The sequence below is a fragment of the Stegodyphus dumicola genome, chromosome X1, assembly GCF_044657685.1.
Source record: "Stegodyphus dumicola isolate Sdum_Otavi_A_Nest chromosome X1, ASM4465768v1".
Classification (NCBI taxonomy): domain Eukaryota; kingdom Metazoa; phylum Arthropoda; class Arachnida; order Araneae; family Eresidae; genus Stegodyphus; species Stegodyphus dumicola.
In genome coordinates this window covers 191,319,758-191,333,392 of record NC_140780.1, presented here as the reverse complement: position 1 = coordinate 191,333,392, position 13,635 = coordinate 191,319,758, and the positions used below count along the sequence as shown (strand labels likewise).

Genomic DNA, 13,635 nt, shown 5'->3' with positions numbered 1-13,635 from the left:
AATTTTTTTAATTACATTTTCCTCTCATTTTTTAGACAACTTCTAGATCTTTTGCATTTTAAAATCCTTTCCTCTCAGTTTTCAGTGTGATCTTGGCATTAGGATATATGGCCTAAAGAAACAAACAGCTCTTAAAATCAGACAGAAATTTAATGACCAAATGATAAATTATAGAAACAAAACTAAATGGATGTTTAAATAAAATTATGTTTCTGGCATTAATTCTACTTCGCCCATGCTTAATCCCAAAAGCTGATGAGAAACTGCAGCAACAACACTTAAAAAAGGTAGAAAAAAGCTCTAATACTAACTCGTTGACAGCTGTGTGCATTTTATGTGATTTGTCCATGGAGCCAAGAATTTTTTACTATGCCATGTATATTATGTTGAAATACAATCTACAGCAGATAAGGTGAGATATATAATCATGTTTGATGCATTATTCATAGCGGGAGTCACCGCTGACCCTCCGAAGTGCTGTTGACCATTTTTTGCGATTATCAGTTGTTTCAAGCAACTATTCCTATTCTGATTTCTTAGTCTTATTCAAGTGTGTCCTACAAGCAGTTAAGTGCATTTGTTATACACTCACTTTACACAAGTTTTGGCTTTCTATTTCATTAAATTTTTAAATTAGCCCTTACAAATATGCCTTCAACTGAAGATTATTGGTCAAATTCTTCATCTGACAATGCAGTTTTACAAAGACCCTACAAAAGATATCCTCTGCTATCAGATAATGAGAAAAGTTTATTGAGTAGTCTAGCTGATATGATAAGGCCATCCACAGTGTTCCGGCACCAAATTGAGTCGAACAGTGAAGCTGAAGTTGAAGATGACATACAAGAGGAGTTTCACGTGAACTGGCATATTCCTTTGGAGAATCAAGCCAAGATCATGTTTTCGAATTCGACAAGAATCAATAAATGCTAATCAGAGATTTTTACTTGTACAGAACTCCACAGTTTTTATTTTCTTTTTGCCATGGATGATATATACCAAATGATCGCAAATCAAATGAACATCTGTGCTTTTCAAAAAATATCAGAACAGTGATTGTATTGTCTAACATCAGGGGCATGAAACAAAGTCTAACGAAACGTTTCTTTGTTTTCATTATATGGATCGGATTGGTGCAAATGCCAAAAATTGAGCTATATTGGAGTAATAATGAAGGATATAATCTGCTATTTAAATATATAATCATGCCAAGAAATCGATTCAAATTACTTTTGCCGTTTCTTCATTTTAATAATAATGAAGAAAATAATTCTACTAACAGATTACCTAAAATTATTCATATTATCAAAAACCTAAATAATAATTTTAAGAAATATTATAATCCATATGAAATATTGTGCATAGATGAGTCATTAGTGCCATTTTGAGGCTGCATAGTATTTCGACAATGTATAAAACAAAAACATCATAGATATGGTATCAAAATTTTTAAATTATGTAATGAGTCAGGCTACATTCATTCATTTTAAGTCTACATGGGCAAAGACAGGCATACAAATCAAATATCTGGAAACAAAATGTCTGACATTATATTATCTCTTTGTAAAGATTTTGGGCAAAGGCCATACTGTCTACACAGATAATTATTACACAAGTGTAGACTTTACTGAAAAATTCATTATAATGCACACACATTCAGCGGGTACTGTACAAAAAAAATTGGTGAAGCAATCGAAAAGAAGTAGTGTCCCCAAAATTAAAACATGCATATCTTATCGAGCGAGAAAATGAAAATAGTGTAACAACCTTAAAGTGGAAGGATAAAAAAAGATATGTTAACAAACATCTAAAAAACATTCTGCAGAAATGATAAGTGTGCAGAAAAGATCTTGTTTATATGAAAAGCCAAAAATGATAGTAGATTATAACTTAGGGAAATCTTCAGTTGATTTGTCTGATCAAATGACTGCTGATAATTCACCACTATAAAAAACTACTAAGTGGTGTAGGAAATTGGCAATAGAGCTTTTACTGAATATTTGTGTTGTAAATTTAATTGTTAGTTACACAAACTAGAAATTCAAAAAACAAAATTTCAACTCTCGATTTTGGGATGAGGTTAGTGATGTATTTAGTGAAATGCTCCGATGATGAGGATTGCATTTCATCAAGCAATTATGTAGAGAAAAAAGCCTCCATGAATTTAAAAAGACAGGAAGTGTGTGAAATGTAAGGCGATTTTCCAAAGTGTGCTGCAGAAAAAATTCAAAACAGCTAGGGAAAATGAGAGCAAAGAATTGCATTAAAAAAGTGGCGACATATTGTGCTGACTTTTTTGGTTCACCTTTTCTTTGTCTAACATGTTTCAAAGTAACTCATCCCAGTGTGAAAAAAATAATATGTAACATTTCTTTATACTTATCAAAATTATTTTTGCATGTTCTGTATGGAATTAATTTCTTCAAACCATTATAGTAACATAGGTATTATTTAAAAAATTATCAGTATCGATTTTACTCTAATTGTGTATTTTTACTATTGGTTGCGTCATCGGTCACCCCACAGTGCTGTAACCAAGTCGAGTGCCTGCCAACGGTGAACCTCACGGCATGTTCTGTATGGCATTAATTTCTTCAAACCATTATAGTAACAATGGTGTTATTTAAAAATTTATTAGCATCAATATTTACTCTAATTATATATGTGTACTAATGGTCACATTGCCAGTCACCAGTGGCCCCCATGGTGCTGTAGCCAAGTCGTGTGCTGACCAATGGTGACCCACCATGGCAGTCAACATGTTATGAATACTTTTATAATACAGCAATTTGATTAACATAAATGTTCATGCAGCCTGTCATTTTATAGAAAATTGACTAATAGTCTAAAACAACAGTGTTTTTGCTTACTATCAAACTAACACTAGGAGCTTTAATTACAAAAATTATACTACTTCAATAATTAATATTTACATATGGTAATATAATAATGAAGTAATAATGTAATAATAAAGTGAATGTATAATAAAAATTAAGAATACTTGTTAGTAATAAATTGATTCACAACTTCAAGTAATTACAAAATATATAGTTATAAATATATAGTTATAAAATCAGGTGGAAAAAATGATAAAATTTTTCACAACCTACATACCTACCCATATTTTTGGAACCATTGCACTAGATCCTTTACAGTATTTAGGATGCCTCTCCACCCTAAAAAAATAGTAATTTCAAATTAAAGTTTATTTTTTAATAACTTTCTGAAATTTACTCTTAGTATATGGCAACATGTATCCCCCCCCCCAAAAAAAAGAGGAAGTTACAATACGGCAAGTATAGCAACTAAAGGGTTTCTTCATTAAAATGCTTAATAAATGAAGAAGATATCCATGGTTTATGAATGCCATCAACAACGGACTCATGTTGTAAGACACAGACTAATTACTAATTCACAAAAATTTAATTAAATTGGTTAATAAAAAGGTAATTGCAATACAGTTTTCTATATCATCCATATCCTTCTGTATTTATATGATATTCAGATGGAATGTTTCTATAAATTTCTATATATACTTGGTACCAAATTATGAAAGAAAAAAGTGCTACATTTTATACATGTGCAGTTACGATTTATTTTCTTTACATGCTCATATCTCTTATCAAAAAATCACTATTTTCATTCAAAATTTTAGTTTTAATATTTCTCCTGAATGTGTTGATGTTATTATGTTTTGTTAAATACAGATAAAAACTCAATATTATAAGCAAAAATGAAACATAAAAAATGAAGTTTTTAAAAGATGCATTTATTACCATTGCTAATATGAGAGTTATTTTGACAAAAATGCATGCACATAATGTACACACAACATAAAATATTTTGTGAAATTTACAGATAATTCCTTGGTATTAATGACACAGGATGATCAAAAATAATTTTTCCTAATCCTTTTTTTGCTGACCTCTGATTTCACTCATCACTGAATCTTCACTGTAAAGTTCAAGCATGCTATTTGTACAGCTATATTTTCTAAACACTTAACAAGTATTCACCAGAAATTCAAAAACATGTCTAAATTCAAAGGTGCTGGTGACTTTTGGCTATATAGTGTATTTAAATATCCTGAGAAAGGAAGTGTTTGCCAACAAACTTAAAGCACATGGCTATTTATTATTACTATGCAAACAAGATAATTAAAAGGTCTGCAAGGCATGGAAAATGCAAAAATTTGCATTCAATTAATAGAGTTACATTAGATGAAGTAAAGTTATTTAATATGATTAAGCATGCAAGTGCTATCTAAGTATGAATGATTCTGTGCAGGACTTTCTAAAGGAAACTACTTATAGCTTACATTTATGTTACACACGAGAAAACTCACAAAAAAGAACATATCCATTTTGACTGGTATAGAATCTTAGACTAAACTATTATAGCCCCATAACATTACCATTCACTCACTTGGAAGTCAAAATCATGAAAATCATCTAGTAACAAAAAATGTATACATGAAATTCAAGGAACAAGAAATCATCTAGTAAAAATAATGCATAAAAAATAATTCATAAAGCCTTTAGTATCGTAGTTTTCTGAACTTCCTAAGCTAAGGCAATCCATTGTTGGTACGCAAAATTTCAAGAGACAGGCTGCATTTGCAAAGGAAAAACAACAGGTCGTCCTTCAGTAGAAGACGTAATGGAGAGTATTGAAATCAGATATGTGAGAAGCCCTAAAAAATCGACATATTACGCTGGACGAGAACTGAGAGTAGCCCAAAAAAACTGTGTTGAGAGTTCTTAGGAGGCGCTCGCTAATGAAACCGTATCATTTGCAGTTGGTGCAATATCTGAAACCCGAAGATCTGCCACATTGACTATCTTTCTGCGAGACAATCTGGCATGCATGAAGGATGATGAATTTTTTAAAAGGTTACTATTCAATGGTGAATCAACTGTTCATATTTCTGGGTTAGCAAATAAGCATAACGTGAGAATTTGGGTTACTGAACATCCCCTGCACCAGTGCAACACCCGTGCGATTACCCTAAGGTTAGTGTGTTTTGTGCAATATCCCATGAAACTATCTATGATCTGTTATTTTTTTCGGAAACCACTGTGATGGAAGGAGTTTACCTCGATATGCCCAAATTATGGCTTCTGCCACAGATAGAAGAGGAATGCCTAGCTTTATTCTGTAGCAGGATGGCACACCTTCACATGCTATGATCAAAGTGCAACGCCATATCAATAACATGTTACGACAATGGTGAATTGGTTGCATATCTACCACAGACGATTCACTCTAGCCTTGGCCACTATGATTTCCAAATCTCCCCCCATGTGATTTTTCCTGTGGGGGTTCGTAAATGATCATGTGTATGTGCCTCCAGGTTCAGCGATCAAGACAGATTTGTAAAAACATATCATAGCTTCTATTGCCAGCATCGATACAGACATGCTGTGCAAAGTTTGGCAAGAATTACATTTCAGACTTGATGTCTGCCGTATAACAAAAGTAGCGCATATCGAACGTTTGTAAGAAGTATGTTCAAAACTTGCCTATATTACCTCTGCATGTATGTACATCTTTAACATTTATTACATTTTGTGTAGTACACCTATGAAATTGAGGCATTCATTTTAACTTACCATGCATACTAAAATGAGCATTTTTCTCTGCAAAGAAAAATTAAATACTTCGAACACACTGATATAAGGTACTGGTATTTTCATATTTTGCACATTTAAGAAAAATAAGCAATAACATTAAACAAATGTCAATTTTGGATATCTTTACTAGAAAGTATTACATGTGTCAGAATGTGAAGTTCTATGTTATTTTATTCATTTCTTAAACTTGATCAAAGGCTTTGCAATCAGCTGTTCAAGGGATATTTAATCATGCATTCTTCTTCAGATATCCTGCTTTTTCCTAACTAAAAATTTTATCACGAATGAGGGGTTTTTTTTCCCTTTTTTTCCCCCATTTTGTGAAGAGCAACTTCTGAAATATTTAATTTTATCTAGCTTCAACAAATTAAGAATTTCTGAGTGACAAGTTCCCACAAAAATTTTTATTTTTGAATGTTTGTGAAGCTATTAGTTTACTACTTTCTTTTCCCATGGCTATATTAGTTTACTGCTTTCTTTTCCTTTTCTTTCTCTTAGCATTTGAAATACTTTTTTCATTATTTATTTATTTACGTGGTGTTCTGCCATTAAGGACTCTATGGAAAAAAAGGAAGGGATGCCTCATGGAGGACATTTTAAGAGAAACTGGCTCATCTCCATCTTACACATGGGGAAAACCACAAAAACAATCGCATAGCCAGCCCATTTGCCAGTACACAAACCCCAAACTGAACTACCAGTGTTCAGCAGCTTTTACTACTCAGGCTTTGAAAGGTACTTTTATAATCTTATTAACTTTCATTATATCAGTATACTTATCTTAAGTGCATTTGAAAGAAACAAAATTTTATCTTGGATAGTCCTATCGAGTTTTCACTAAACAATTTCTAGTCATCAAACATTAAGCATAACTTTTACTAGCACAGAACAGATAACTTAAGTCAGTTATATTATTAATGCCTAGCACAAAGTGACCTGGGTAATGTAAAATGGATGAAAATTCACCAATCACCATGCTCCCGACACAGCAGAAAAATCCACCCTCAAGCCAACGTGCTGTAAATTCTACTTTGCCTTCTGAATAGGTTAGTTTGGAAGAACCGATTTTCAAGACCCCATGTATCTGTTCTTTGTATCAATTTGGCAAGTAGTTTCTAGTGGTGCTGCTGAAAGATTTGCATGTAAAATTGTTAATTTTTAAACAATCAGGTCAGAAATGCTTGACAGTAAATATGCATGAATGAGATAGCCTGATACACATAAACTTAAAAGTTTCTTTTGAGAATTTTATTTTCTTTAAATTTCAAAATATAAATTATTAATGTAAAATTTTCCCATAATGTCTGCAATATGCATAATGTTGTGTATCACTGTGGTGTTTTTTATGAGTTTCCCGTTTACATCTATTTATTATATCTTCCTTCTTGGTGTTACGATTTTTTTGCAAAAGAATGTATCTCACCTACTCAGTCAGTTGGATTAGAAATGTAGTAAGTTTTTCCTTTTTTTCTTATGATCGCAATGTACCATCCTCAGTCAACTTTACCTACACTCATTTATACAATCATCTGCAGTTACATGAGTCAAAATTGTGTTATATAAAATTTGGAATGCCTTCACTATGGTTATTGCTACAACTGCAATTTGGCATGTGTAATTATTTGAAAACATTCAATTTTATATGCAACTCTATTTTTAAATAAATTATATGGTTTCTAAATATGAAAAGCAATATTTTATGAAAATTCCTGTGTCTCCTACATTCAGAGTTTTCCTATCCATGAAAATAGACTAAAGTGCCTTTAGACATTATCCTCAAATTCCCATACCTAGAAATGATGGATGTTGAGAAAGAAAACCCGAAATTTAATTCATAACCTCCCACTTACACGATGCAGGGCACTTTGTAAAGTCTAGAGGGAAAAAGTCATTCCAAAACAATGAAAATATTTTATTGGTGTACAGGAAACACATACCAAGACACAATAACCAAATGTTTATTCACATTCCTAACTAAAAACTAACTCTGATTTTCATACATTCTAGAAGCTGACATCCCTTTCCCTCAGCATCAGTTCGCAACATCCTTCCACAACTGAGACTTGGGGTGTCTCAAACTCATAACAAGTGCAGTTGAATGAAACCAGTCTTTTAGGCACTTTCACATAGCTAGAAAAAAGGTATATCTTTCCATTATTACATCATCAGAAGACAAAAATAGTTTTAAATCCAAAAGCTGTCTGTGAATTATTTTCAGTTAACACTGTTCCATTAACTTGTAGATCTAAAGCGAAGACCTACTACACTGGTCACAGCTCTTCCGTGTTAAGTTTTAAGCCTAACCATGCAAACATTCCATCCTGATCAGGAATCAGTTCAGTAATCTTTGCTATGGGCCAAAATAAATGCTTTTTATTATCCGCAGCAATTAAAAATATTTTACCAATTTTTGGTTCACAACATCATTGCATTTATGAATAAGCTCATTGAGACATTCTTCCCTAAAGTGTTTTCTTAAATTATTAAAAAGTTTTCTTCTGTATCTTAATTTTTTATTCAGTTTTGGGGAATCCAATTCATCAATATTCCTAACACAGGAAAAATGGTTTCTGATAAGAAAAGTAGCAAGTGTAAGAGGAATCAATTCTTGTGGATCTTCTGAAACATATATTAATAATGTTATACAATTAATAACTCATTCACAATCACAGATCACAAAATTCAATTGTTCCTGACTCAATAAAAATTTACCTGAAGTACGTTTTAACAATTCGAACCAATCTCTCCCACCAGTTTCCCGAGCAGGCTGCGGTTGGTGGTGTAAATTTTCAAATTATTTTATGTGTGAAGCTCTCTAAAAATTTTATCCCAATCTAATGTATAAAGATAATTAAATGCTCTTTTGAAATTGTTTTCATTATCACAAAGTGTGCTTGACCTATCCCACCCGGTGATAAACTGCCTGTTGAAAATGAAAAGCCAAAATTCAATTCATAGATTCACATCTATTCAATGCAGTATTTTGGAAAATCCAGGGAGACAAAAGGCATTCTGAAAACATGTTACTACTTCATTGAAGCACATACAAGGACAGACAAAAAAACCAAGCATTCTTTCGTGTTTCAAACCAAAGACTAACTCTGATTCTCATACATTCTAGAAGCTGATGTCAATTCACTTCAGTTCGCAACATCGCCTAAGCACCAAAAAACGAGGGGGACATCTTTGGATGCCCTCCTTGAGCTCTGGCAACCATTCTTCCATGGAGTACACGAACAAGACAACAATAACAACTTTCAGTTTTTTAATATGAAAACTAACTTTCAAGGCATTCTACTTCAGTAATTGCAAAAGCATTACAAGATGAAAGACTGTACTTTCACAAAGCAATCCAGAAGCCCTATGAATGTCTTGAAATTTATATAACATCAAAAGGCATGCATGTAGAAGGCTAAATAATGATTGTGTTATTTTTTTCAAATTTCAACTTTTTATGAATTCAATCCTAAATTACATACAAAACAATTATAATTACGATTTTTATATAATACAGATCAAAGTATTTATACAAAAACAAATTAAGTGGTAAGTTTCTAAGTAATGTCCTATATTATTTAATATTATCTGAAGGATATGATATACATAATTTTCCAAAAACCATCTTCTGAGAAAAGCTTCTCAAAGTTCAAATGCAGTCTCATCTTCTGGGGAAATTTTTTTAAGCTAAAAGTAATGAGATTATTCACAGTCAACAGCTACATAACTTATTATTTGAACTGGTGGAGATATACAACTGGATATGTACGGCAATTTTAAATTCATTTTAAATATGGGTTTTAAATTTTGAATGAAATTTTAAGTAAAATCTTATCTTGGCATATTCTGAAAACAAACAGTATTTAATTTTGCATACCTAACCAATAATATATGACATAAAAAGAACTAAGTAGTAATTATCCTGAATATGAGAAAGTGCACCAGAAGTGGTCATTACATGTTAATTCAGATGACAAGCATGTCCATAACAATGAATAACATAATAATAATATCATATTACTATAAAGAGTAGTCAGAGTTAGGGCAGTAACTTTACCTAATTTTCACACAGAGTTTATTTAGCATTCAAGCTAAAATTTTGTGCTTGCATTCATTTGGATTTTGGAAAGGGATATTTTGCAACTTGTATTTTGTGTAAATTCTAATGAAATATTGTTTAATGTGTTCCCGGAGTATACCATGTCTATGAAACTTGCAATAATTGAATTTGGCAGAATTTTCTGAAAGAAACTGGCTTGTATTCACATTATATGTGGAGAAAACCATGAAAACACCCATACAGCCAACCAGTTCACCTGGGTTTGAACTAGTTTGAGACTACCACTGTTCAGAAAACTTCACCACTCGGTCAATGATTAAAAGCATAGCAGCTGTTAAAAAGCATAAGTATATTCTTTACAGAAGAAATGTGTATGAAGTGACATCACCCAAGATAGTATGATTTGCGATTCTAGGAGTAAAGCAGATAAGTTAAAGCTCTTCCAACTATTTGGCATGGTGTCGCATTATGAGTGAGCAAAAGCCATCTGCACAAAGATGATTGCACCTTTTTTTAATCGAACATGTATCTATCTACCATGATACAACAACCTTATTTGTTATATTCTCACCCTTTGATCCCACTACTTTTTTTTTTTGTTATTGTTGCTGTTATCACAATGACTGTAAAGAGAAAATAATTTCAGATAATTAGAGATCTCCAAAATGATGCAGCACTCACTCTATGACAAATATGAAAAGAAGGATTCTGTCAATGCTTCTTAGAAAGTTACAGCAAAGTGTGCAGCTTCTACTGTATGTTATTGTGAAGGTAATTTTTTTTTTAAATTAAGAATAGAAATGGCCAACATTTTCTGCAATTTTTTAACGTGAACATATGAAAAATATTCAATACTGAAAGTTGTTTCTTTCAACTATAGTGGAAATTACAAACAACAGGGAAAAGCTTCTAAAAATCATGACTTCTTTTGATGATTATGGGAAAATTTGGCATTTATGAATACCCAGAATACTCACGAAATTTATTGTTTGTAGACTTAAATTATTTGCGTGTATATTATTACACATAATTATCCATGTGCACATTATTATATAAAAGAATATTAAATAAAAGATATTAAATTTGTGCACTGCAATTAAATTACACTTTAGTCATATTCTCTGAAGAGCTAAGTCAGGTTAATCTCCTACTTTCAATATTAACATGCTCAATACTGACTGGCTCATATTAAGTTACATGGTTTCCTCAAGCAAACCAACAACTCATAAGTGGAATGGTAGCAGAGACATAGTTCCTTTTCAGTAAAGCCCATAGCAACTGCACTCTCATTAACTAGTATACAATATACGACTGACTCGTATTTATGGCACATGGTCTCAGGTTTTGATATGTTGTTTACAGTTTACCAGCAAGAAAGGCACTCATTTCCCAGCCGACACGCTGGTGTGCCAGAGCGTTTTTTCATTCACTCCCAGCTATCACACATTTTGCCAGTGTCCTGGAACATTTTAAAAACTTTAACTTTTGGCACAGGATGGCATTGTATGTCTATATGGTTTCAGATGCATGTAGATTTGACATTCTACTCAAAATGAGAGTAGCATGACTCACATGCACGTGGGTTTTGATTATATAAACATAAAGGGAAGGGAATGCTTCCGAATGGCATGCTTTATGGTGGCTCTTTAAGCTATCATATATGTTAAAATTAGTGTTTAAATACCTTTTCCTTTACTTTACATGAAAATATATCCAAAAAAATTGCTCACTTTGAGAAATAATTTTTGGAAGCACTATTTAAATTATTCCACAGTTTTCGTTGATAAAATACATTAATAAACTTTTAAATTAATAAAAAAATACAAGAAACTCTGTTTACAAAAAGTAAAATCTTTCACATGAGCTGGAAGACAGACACTCAACGAGCTCAGTCTCTGACAAAATGCCCATATGAGAATCACTAGAAATACCACTTTGTAATTCTTTAGGAAATGAATCATCACTCTCATTCATATCACTAATTGGCTCATTTATCATTTGTCTGATAAAAAAAGCCTGCTTACCATAATAAACTGAAGTCAAAGGTATCTAAGTAAACTGAAGGCTTTCCGAAATAAAAGCAATGCAAAACATAATAGAACCTCACATAGTAACCCTAAAAGACTTTACATAGTAACAAAAAAAGAATGCAAAAACAATTCAAAGGGATATAGAAACACGAATGTTTATATAGCAAAAAAATGCTGTTGGCCAGGAAATGAGTGTATTTCTTGCTTCTTCATGGATTTTGGCTTAATAGCGAAAAACCCTTCTGACCTGGACAGACACTGGTGAAAGAAACTGCTGGCTTCAGTGATAAGCACGTGTTTGAGCTTCCCGTCATGAAAGTGTTAAACAAAGTTGCTTCATTCTTTAATTTTATAGATAGATATAATATATTGTTCATTTAGAAAGTTCCAATTGTTCAGAGATAATTTATTGTTCCATTACAAAGTATCGCTGTTCAAGGTCCTGCAATTACTGTGTTGAGAATTCCTGCTAAAGCCAATCAAATTTTTTCTCTCACCCTGATATCTTTGTCACTTTCTTCACTATCAGCAGCAGTTCCTGCTGTAGCTTTAGAATTAGGAACTCTTTTCAAAACAATGAAAAATTCCAACTTTGATTTTCAAAAGGTGCTTAAATAATAATAGGCTGCAAAAAATAACAAGCTGGATAAAATTATAAGGTAAGGAACAGCCCAATTTGCTACATTAACTGAACTTAAATCCCTCTGAATCAGTCATTTATCATTTTAGCATATGGGCTAAATGCTAAACTAGTACTGGTTGTGCACTATTGCAATCATGAGACAAGTGACTAAGGACTTGTTTTTCTGCTAAATTTTGTCTTGCTTTTACCATATGCTGCAAAAGTTATACCTGAATTATATTCATTTAGTTACTTATTAAATTTATGTCTATTTCTCACATATACTTAAGGTTTATCCGAGTCCTAAATTAATTTCAACACATACCTCAGGCTCATCTGAATACTAAGACTTAATAAATACATATTTTGCTACATTTTGTCTTTTTTCTATCATATGCTTCAGAAGTTAAGCCTGTATTATATTTGCTTAGCTATTATAATTACAACTATTTCCCGCCTATAATTCCTCAAGACTGTGTACACTTATATAGACTTATCCAAATAATAAACCAGTTATTTTTATTTCAAACAGAACTAAATGTAATCATTTGGCCTATGAATGACATTTAAAAAATCAATTTTTTGCATATAAAAAGAAATATGTTAATTCTTTTCATCAGCGTAGTCAAAACTGTGCAATGCAGTTGGCTAAAGTCTGCGATCATCAGCAAGCCTACTGTCAACAGGAAAGGTTACTATATTGTTTGATATTTTATTGATATATTTTTTTTTAAATTGTTTTAAACATTGCTGCATATGAAACTTCTCAAGCTGCTATGAGTTAATAATTACATGGCGATGAAACCAAAAAATAATAAAAACGGATTCCCTTGTTAAGTTTATTCAGAAGGTTTCAGAGATGAACTCTGGTAGAATGCTTCGGTTTGAGATGTATGCCAACCAAAAAATTTGCTATTGAGCAAATTACTGATCTATAGGTTTATGCTAATAAATTATTATGTTTCTTCAACATGAAGGTGCTATATTTAGTGGCAAAGTGAAATTAAGAATTAAGAAATTAAGACCATCCATGTGCTTTATTATGAAAACACTGTGCATGCCTGAAGCTTGCACATGCTAAAGCAAGATGCTACCCATGGAATCTAATTCTCTCACCTTTATTGTAAAAGAATTCTAAAAAAATAGTTGGTGGTGGTTCAGATACAAGATCATTTTGGATACTGGACACACAGATTTCAGATCATATACTACTTCATACGTTTTGTATTATTAATAAACTGACCAATATTTCTTTTCAGTTCATGTTTACCTTTGCAATATGAAATGTTTTGT

The 13,635-nt window shown here is 32.0% G+C and overlaps 1 long non-coding RNA gene across 4 annotated transcripts in view; it reads right to left on the bottom strand.

The window, feature by feature from the left end:
- Positions 1–7,534: 7,534 nt before the first annotated feature.
- The window catches only part of LOC118198199 (uncharacterized), a 43,028-nt gene continuing 36,927 nt past the window's right edge, over positions 7,535–13,635 (bottom strand). For 3 of the 4 annotated variants that reach the window (XR_015038496.1, XR_015038493.1, XR_015038494.1), the window contains exon 6: positions 7,535–8,252. This is a non-coding gene — a long non-coding RNA (uncharacterized LOC118198199). The remainder of the gene's footprint in view (positions 8,253–13,635) is intronic. The other variant, XR_015038495.1, reaches the window with a different exon arrangement.